A 9,874-nucleotide genomic window follows, 5' to 3' on the forward strand; every position below is an offset into this window, starting at 1 on the left:
TGTCTGGACATCAATTTGGTGGGAAGGTAATGGAGAGGATTAGTCTATAAGATATAATTGAAATTCTATTGCACAGAGGTGAGAGCTGCGAGCGGGTCACTCCCTCCTTGGGGGGGGTGGAGCCGCGGAACCGGCTCTGCGGTACTCGGGAATTCTCGAGCCCTGGGCGGGCTGTTAGGGGGTTGACAGGACGGGACACCTTTGCAGACCGATTTGGGGAGACAAACGGGGTTTTGTTGCGAAGTGAGGAATTTTTGATTGTGGACACAAGTAATAGTGCTTCCACCTGGAGCCCCACCCCCACAAGCCCGGCTGCTGATCTGCAGCGGAATTAGATTGCTGGCAATAAAGGGACGTAATTGGGAGGTTGTTACAGGGTGTGGCAAGGGAGGGGGACACATCTGGAAGCCGAATGGGGAATATTTTGCGAAGCTTGGGAATTCCGGTTTTGGACTCTGATGTCAGCGTTTCCGGCTGGAGCCCCACCCACGGGCCTGGCTTCTGATCTGTGTCATTAAATTGGATGCAGTGTAGAGGCACCCGTAGGTAGCCGTTCTGGGGGCTTACAGAGTGGGAGCTGTCCTGAAGCTAAATTGATGATACATCCACAGAATAGACCCCAGTGAGTGAGTGAATTGCAGGGTTCAGACCTAAGATAGAGTTTGCGGATCTGATTTCCCCCATTGGGCTAGCACCCAGCTGCAGGGATCCCTGAAGGCTGTGTTACACTGTGGTGCTCCCAGGCTCCCTGTTGACCAGATTTGAGGTTGCCAGGTCTGAGTCCCCTAAACCCTGGTGGCCCACACCCCAGAGACTCACACCTCTTGAGTCTTCAATATCTCAGATTTTCCATCCCTGAATCCATCACGCCCTGAGGTCCATCTGAGGTCCTTGAATGCCCTAACCCTCAACGTTTGTGTTTTTTCTTTTTTGTTTCATTTTGTTTTGTTTTTATTTTCATTTTATCTTATTTTTTACTTTTTTTAATGTACTAATTGCTAACATTGCATTATCCCCTAGTTTTTTTCTCCCAGTGTATCCCCCAAAGTCTTTTTTTTTTCAGTTATTTAGGGTTGTTTTTTTTTTGTTGGTGTTGCAGTTGTGGTTGGTGTATATCTTTTTTTTCTTTCCCCTACCTGTTCCCCACCCTTTACCCACCCCCTTTTTTCTTTCTTCCTTTCTTCTCTTTTTTTTTTTTGTTTTTTCTCTCTCTCTTGTCCCTCATTTTCTTCTTATTTTATTTTATCTTAATTACACAATAGGTGCTGTAGGGAACACCTCACATTTGCTGGGTTTTCTCATCCTCCACTGCCTCATTTCTGTGTGAATTGATTTTGGCTACCTACGCTATCCCCTTTCCCCTACATCTTGATATCCTCCATCATCTACTATCTCTCCTATATTCCACCTGCCTTTCTTTGATCCACAAAATGTCTAACTCTTAATTTCTAATACCTTTGTTTTGTTTACTGTCTGTTATCCACTCTTGAAACTACTACCTTTCTTTTCTCTTTCCCTCTCTCACGAAAATACTAGCTTTTTAATTCATACAATATTCCTCCCATATTCAGTCGACTACCTCATTATAGGTACTATACCTACTGCTATAACTCTACACAACTTACATGAATCTAATATCCATCCTCCCAGATCTCATATTGTTGCTCTGTTAACATTTATCACCAATACTACTTTACACTTTTTTCTTGCTTACACAATTGCCTTTCCCCAGCCCTAATACTTTCCTTTAAAGTGAACTCAACCAGCAATAAGAAATTAGAATAAGAAGAACAAAGTGACAAAGAGAAGATATGACACTTACGCAAAAACAACAGCTAATGAATCCCCAAGACTAGACAAAGAAGCTAAAGAATTGATTAAACCCGTCAAGAAAAAATGATGATCAGACAGCAACAAAAATCTACAAACCAAACCAGTAATCAGGAAAACATGGCTGAATCCAATGAACAAACTAAAAATCAGGAAGGGGAGCAGAATTTTGCACAAGAAATGCAAGATCTCAGAACATTTATCACTGACAAATTTAATGAAGTAAAGGAAGAGGTTAACAACATTAAGACAACACTTGGAGGGGAAATTGCAGACATACGCAAAAAGATAACAGATATGATGGGAATGAACACCACAGTTCAAGAAATCAAAAATACACTTGCAGCAAATATCAGCAGACTAGAAGAGGCAGAGCAGAGAATTAGTGATGTGGAAGACAGTACATCGGAAATCAAACAGATAGTAGAATTGGTCGATAAAAAGATAGAAAAAATCCAACTAGGACTTAGGGACCTGAATGATAATGCAAAACGCTCAAACATACGTATTATAGGCATCCCAGAAGGAGAAGAGAAGGGAAAGGGGTCAGAAGGAGTGTTGCAGGAAATAATGGCTGAAAACTTCCCAAATCTACTGAAAAAGACAGATGTACATATCCAAGAAGCACAGCGCACTCCAATTGTCATAAACCCCAACAGGCCCACCCCAGGACATATACTTGTCAAATTATCCAATGCTCAAGACAAAGAGAAAATTCTAAAAGCAGCAAGAGAAAAGAAAACCATCACATACAAGGGAAGCTTCATAAGGTTGAGTGCTGATTTCTCATCTGAAACCATGGAGGCAAGAAGGCAGTGGTATGATATAGTCAAGGTACTAAAGGAAAAAAATTTCCAACTAAGAATACTCTATCCAGCTAAACTAGCATTCAAAAATGATGGGGAGTTCAAAATATTCACAGATAAACAAACTGAAAGAGTATGCCAACAAGAAACCTTCCCTTCAAGAAATTCTAAAGGGAGTCCTGCAGGAAGAAATGAAAAAAACAGGACAGGCAGAGTTGGAGGAGAGTGTAAGAGCAACAAAAAAGACAAAAAGAGAAGGGGGGGAAGCAAACAAAATATGACAAACACAATCAATATATGGCTAACACAAATAATTCCTTGAAAGTAATAACACTGAATGTCAACGGATTAAACACACCTATCAAAAGATTCAGACTGGGACATTGGATAAGGAAATATGACCCATCTATATGCTGTCTACAAGAGACACATCTTAGACCCAGAGACTCATGGAGGTTGAAAGTGAATGGCTGGAAAACAATCATACAAGCAAACAATAACCAAAAAAAGGCAGGAGTAGCTGTATTAATATCAGACAAAATAGACTTTAAATGCGAAACAATTGTGAGAGACAAAGATGGATACTACATTTTAGTAAAAAGGAAAATCTGTTAAGAAGATCGAACAATCATAAATATTTATGCTCCTAACAAGGGCGCCTCTAAATATGTGAGGCAAATGCTGGAAAAACTAAGTGAAAGAATAGATGCATCTACAGTTATAGTGGGGGATTTTAATATACCACTATCAACTCTGGACAGAACATCTCAAAAGAGAATCACTAAAGAAACAAAACATTTGAACAGTATATTAGAGGAGCTGGATCTAACAGACATATATAGATCATTATACCCAAACACAGCAGGATATACATTTTTCTCAAGCACACATGGATCATTCTCCAAGATAGACCATATGCTAGGCCACAAAGAAAGGCTTAATGAATTCAGAAAGATTGAAATCATACAAAATAATATCTCTGACCACAGTGGAGTGAAGCTTGAAATTTGCAAGGGTCAGAGGCCCAGATTTCACACCACGATTTGGAAATTAAACAGCACATTCTTAGGAAAATAGTGGCTCAAAGAGGAAATCTCAAAAGAAATCAATGACTACCTTGAAACAAATGACAATGATAACACAACATACCAAAATTTATGGGATGCAGCAAAAGCAGTACTGAGAGTGAAATTTATAGCCGTAAATTCATATATCAAAAAAGAAGAAAGAGCAAAAATTGAAAAACTAACTGCACATTTGGAGAAATTAGAAAAAAAATAATAAAGTAATCCAACAGGAAGAAGAAGGAAGGAAATAACAAAGATAAGAGCAGAACTAAATGAAATAGAAAATAAGAAAGCACTTGAAAAGATAAACAAGACCAAGAGCTGGTTTTTTGAGATCAACAAAATTGACAAACCTTTAGCGAGACTCACAAAGAAAAAAAGAGAGAAGATGCAAATACACAAAATAAGAAATGAGAAAGGATATATCACCACTGACCCCACAGAAATAAAGACTATCACAAGAGGATACTTTGAAAAACTATAGTCCAACAAAAATGACAATTCATAGGAAATGGAAAAATTCCTAGAAACACATAAGCAGCCCATATTGAAGAAAGAAGAAATTGATGATCTCAACAAACCAATCACAAATAAAGAGATAGAATCTGTCATTAAAAACCTCCCTACTAAGAAGAGCCCAGGGCCAGATGGCTTCATAGGTGAATTCTACAAAACATTCTGGAAAGAACTAACACCAATCCTGCTGAAACTCTTCCAAAAAATTGAAACAGAAGGAACATTGCCTAACTCCTTCTATGATGCCAACATTATCCTAGTACCAAAGTCAAATAAAGACACCACAAGAAAGGAAAATTACAGACCAATTTCTCTAATGAACCTAGACGCAAAAATACTTAACAAAATACTTGCTAATCGTATTCAACAACACATTAAATGAATTATACACCATGACCAAGTGGGATTCATTCCAGGTATGCAAGGATGGTTCGACATAAGAAAATCAATCAATGTAATACACCACATGAACAGATTGAAGGAAAAAAATCATATGATTATATCTATAGATGCAGAAAAAACATTTGACAAAATACAGCACCCTTTCTTGATAAAAACACTCCAAAAGATTGGAATACAAAGAAATTTTTTGAACATGATAAAAAGTATATATGAAAAACCTACAGCCCACATTGTTTACAATGGATAAATCCTAAAAGCCTTCCCTCTAAAGTCAGGAATAAGACAAGGATGCCCATTGTCTCCCCTTCTGTTTAACATTGTCTTAAAAGTACTTGCTTGAGCACTGAGGCAAGAACCAGATATAAAAGGCATTCAAATTGGAAAGGAAGAAGTCAAAATTTCATTACTTGCAGATGACATGATCCTATACATAGAACACCCTGAGAGATCTACAACAAAGCTTCTAGAACTCATAAATGAGTTTAGTAAAGTCACAGGTTATAAGATCAATGTGCAAAAATCAGTAGCATTTTTGTACACCAATAATGAGCAAGATCAGGAGGAAATCAAGAAACAAATACCATTTACAATAGTAAATAAAAAAATCAAATATTTAGGAATAAATTTAACTAAAGATGTAAAAACTTATACACTGAGAACTATACAAGACTGTTCAAGGAAATCAAAGAAGACCTAAATAAATGGAAGAATATTCCTTGTTCATGGATAGGAAGACTAAATATTATTAAGATGTCTATCCTACCAAAACTGATCTACACATTCAATGCAATCCCAATAAAAATCAACACAGCCTTCTTTAAGGAACTAGAAAAACTAACTATGAAATTTATTTGGAAAGGAAAGAGGCCCCGAATAGCCAAAGACATATTGAAAAAGAAAAACAAAATAGGAAGAATCACACTTCCTGACTTCAAAACATACTACAAAGCTACAGTAGTGAAAACAGCATGGTATTGGCATAAGGAGAGACACACAGACCAATGGAATCCAATTGAAAGTTCTGATATAGAACCTCATATATATAACTCTATAATATTCGATAAAGCCACCAAACCCTCTCTACTGGGAGAGAATGGCCTATTCAACAAATGGTGCCAGGAGAACTGGATATCCATATGTAGAAGAATGAAAGAGGATTACCATCTCACACCTTATACAAAGATCAACTCGAGATGGATCAAAGACCTAAATATAAGAGCTAAGACCATAAAGACCTTGGGAAGCAGTGTAGGGAAACATCTACAGGACCTTGTAATAGGAAATGGATTCATGAATATCACACCAAAAGCACAAGCAGCAAAAGAACTAATAGATAAATGGGACTTCCTCAAAATTAAAGCCTTCTGCACCTCAAAGGAGCTTGTCAAGAAAGTAAAAAGGGAACCCACACAATGGGAGAAAATATTTGGCAACCATATACCTGATAAGAGACTTATAACTTGCACATATAAAGAACTCACATATCTTGAAAATGAAAAGATAAACAACCCATTTAAAAAATGGGAAAAAGATTTAAACAGACACTTCTCCATAGAAGAAATACAAATGGCTAAAAAGCACATGAAAAAATGCTCCAAATCTCTAGCTATCAGGGAAATGCAAATCAAAACTACAATGAGACAGCATCTTACTCCCATAAGATTGGCAGCTATGAAAAAAAAAGAAGAATACAAATGCTGGAGAGGATGTGAAGAAAGGGGAACACTCATCCACTGCTGGTGGGAATGCAGAAGGATCCAACCATTCTGGAGGACAGTTTGGCGGTTTCTCAAAAAACTAACCATAGATTTGCCATATGACCCAGCAATACCACTGCTGGGTATATACCCAGCAGAACTGAACACAAGGACACAAACCAATATAGGTACACCAATGTTCATAGCAGCATTGTTCACTATCGCCAAAAGTTGGAATCAACCCAAATGCCCATCAACAGATGAGTGGATCAATAAAATGTGGTATATACATACAATGGAATACTACTCGGCTGTAAGAAAAAATACACTACAAACACACGTGATAACATGGATGAATCTTGAGAACCTTATGTTTAGTGAAGCAACCCAGGCATTGAAGGACAAATACTACATGACCTCAATGATATGAAATAAGCAAGCAGCCTCAGAGACCTAGAGACTGGAAGATAGGCTTACAGGAAATCGGGGGGTGGAGGAAGGATGTGAGCCAACGTCTGTAGGGGTGGAATCTATGATGAGCTGGCGGTAAGTATGAGCACAAACAAGAGATAAAATGGGGGCAAGGGGTTGCCTTTGGGTGGGGCTTTGTGGGTTTGAGCGGGGCTGGGGATGGGCGGATGGGTAATATTGCCCAAAAATTGGAGGGAGGGAGGGGCAACATATGAACATAGGAGAGTATCAGGTGTTGGTTGAGAGTAAAATGCTGAGAAAATCGTATCAAAATATAATTAGGAGGGTTACCTGTTTAGGATGCTCGGAGGGGATGCTGATGCGGGACGGACTCCTGGGGAATGTCTGAATGCTCATTTTGCCAGAGTAGGTTGTACCATTGGGTAGAGACCCAAGTAGTGAGAGTGGGGGTGGGCCCACATCGTGGGGACGACTAATGCCATCAAATAGAGGGAACTGTATCTTTCGAGAGAAAGGGTGGCTCCCAGGGCATTAGGGCAGTTGAGCAAGTCAGGCCTTGAACACTGTTGCAAGTATCTCTGGATGTGGCTCCTCAGGAAATGGAGGTTGGCTGTCACTGTGGGCCCCAAGGGGAGGGGAAAATGGATGTTGAATGGATGGAACCAAGGTAAATGTGGGGGTAAGAGAGGAGTTTCACGAGAGTACACAAGGATGGATATAAAACATGTAATATTACCCCATAAACATATAGGGGACAACAGACTAATAATGTAAACCATAATGTAAAACATAGGATAACTAAAAATTTAGAAAACTGTATATCCTAAATTATGGACCACAATGTAAGCACAGATGTCACCTTGTTTGAAAGCTATCAGAGTCTGTATATCAGTTGGGAAAAGTGGACATGGTGGACGATGGGTATGGGGAAAGGCAGGAAGAGATGAGAAGTGGAGGCGTCTTTGGGACATGGAGCTGCCCTGGATGGTGCTTCAGAGGTAATCACCAGACATTGTAAATCCTCACAGGGCCCACTGGATGGAATGGAGGAGAGTATGGGCCATGATGTGAACCATTGTCTATGAGGTGCAGAGGTGCCCAAAGATGTACTTACCAAATCCAATGGATGTGTCATGATGATGGGAACGAGTGTTGTTGGGGGGGAGAGGGGGGGTGGGGGGGTGGGGTTGAATGGGACCTCACATATATATTTTTAATGTAATATTATTACAAAGTCAATAAAAAATAAATAAATAAATAAATAAATAAATATGATATGAATAAGTTATAAGAATATCGCTGTGGAAGGGAAAATATTTTATGGTGGATGTGTGGGAGTACTGTATATTGTATATATGAATTACTGTGATCTAGGGCTCTTGTGAAAAGAAGCTCAATAATTAGGAGAAAAGAAAAGAAAAAGATAGGATGTAGAATTTTTCCAAATCAATACGTATTCTATATCTAACCTTTAAACCCATCGCTATATTCCATTTTACTAGTAAGGGATCCTGACATTATATTGGGCTTCACTGTTCAGGAAGTTTTGGATCACAGAGTGGTTCAACAATGGCAGTGGAGGAATACTGGTATAGGATGTTATTGACAGGTGATATATGGTTGACAGGGAGTTATACAGGGCATATGTCCAGGGTGCATGGTAATGTTTGGATATACTCATAGTGGCAACAATTAAAAACTACAGCTGGGGGGGTACTGGGTTCCTGGCTGGGGGTGCTCTGTCGTGGTCCCTAGGGGAGCAGTGGCAGTCCCCCAGGTGCAACGGTAAGGACCAGGAAGGAATGAGGGTACAATAGTGAGCCCCTGATACTAATGACTATGCTTGTGAGCCTATATGCCTGAAATAAGAACAAGACCTAGAGCAGCACTGTGCCTAGGAGTTTCCTCCTGACAGCCTTCATGTTACTCAAATGTGGCCAGTCTTGAAGCCAAACTCAGCATGTAAATGCAATGCCTTCCCCCCAGCATGGGACATGACACCCAGGGATGAGCCTCCCTTGCACCGAGGGATCGCTACCAAGTACCAACTGATGATGCAACTAGAAAATGACCTTGAATTAAAGGTTCAATGTGGACCAGCAGAATATCCCTGTCTACATATAATAACAGGAGTTAAAAATGCTGTTTGACCTAAATTAAGGGGGAAATGGAAAGGACAAATGAGTTTATATGGCTATGAGTCTCTAAAAAAGAGTCTGGAGGATATCAGAAGGATTGCCCTTATGCACACCTGAGCAGAGTCTCAGAGACAGATAAAGTAGATACAACCCCAGGTATTGGTCCTTTTGAGGGTTAAAGAGACCCACAGGTTCTATGGTCATGGCAGATGGGGTTCACTGTCATGTCAATTGGCCCTTCTTTGGAGCTGGTGTTTCTGCGTGATGGAGCTGGACACAGATGGGATCTCTTTTCACAAGGCTTTCATGCTACCTTACTGGAATTGTAGTTGGTGCTGGGGTTTAAGATATATCTAGGGGATTTGAATCTCTGGACTGACAATGTGATAGCCAGGCCCTGAGCCTCAAAAGACTTCAACTCCTACACTCTGATTTATTGGACTTACCCCACTCAGCTAACATGGAGTTGAAGAATGTCAACCACCACACCATGGAGCCTAGAGTGCCTACAACTGAAAGCAGTAGGATTGCATCCAGTATCCATGTGGAATCTAAGCCTCCTCTTGACATAGAGGTGCAATGGACACAACCAATCCAAGGTCCACAGAGAAAATGTGGCATTGGTGTGGGAAAAGTGGCCACCGTGGCTGATGGTGGGGAATGAGAGGAAGAGATGAGATGTGGAGGCATTTTCGGGACTTGTTGTCCTGGGTGGTGCTTCAGGGACAATTACTGGACATTGTAGATCCTCCCAGGGCCTACTGGATGGAACGTGGGAGAGCATGGGCTATGATGTGGACCACTGACCATGAGGTGCAGCGATGCCCAGAGATATACTTACCAAATGCAATGGATATGTCATGGTGATGGGAGAGAGTGTTGCTGGGGGGGGAGTGGTGGGGTGGGGGTGGTGGGGTTGAATGGGACCTCATATTTTTTTAATGTAATATTTTTACAAAATGAATAAAAAAAATTAAAACAAAAAA

This window comes from Dasypus novemcinctus, chromosome 14 (assembly GCF_030445035.2).
Source record: "Dasypus novemcinctus isolate mDasNov1 chromosome 14, mDasNov1.1.hap2, whole genome shotgun sequence".
Lineage (NCBI taxonomy): Eukaryota > Metazoa > Chordata > Mammalia > Cingulata > Dasypodidae > Dasypus > Dasypus novemcinctus.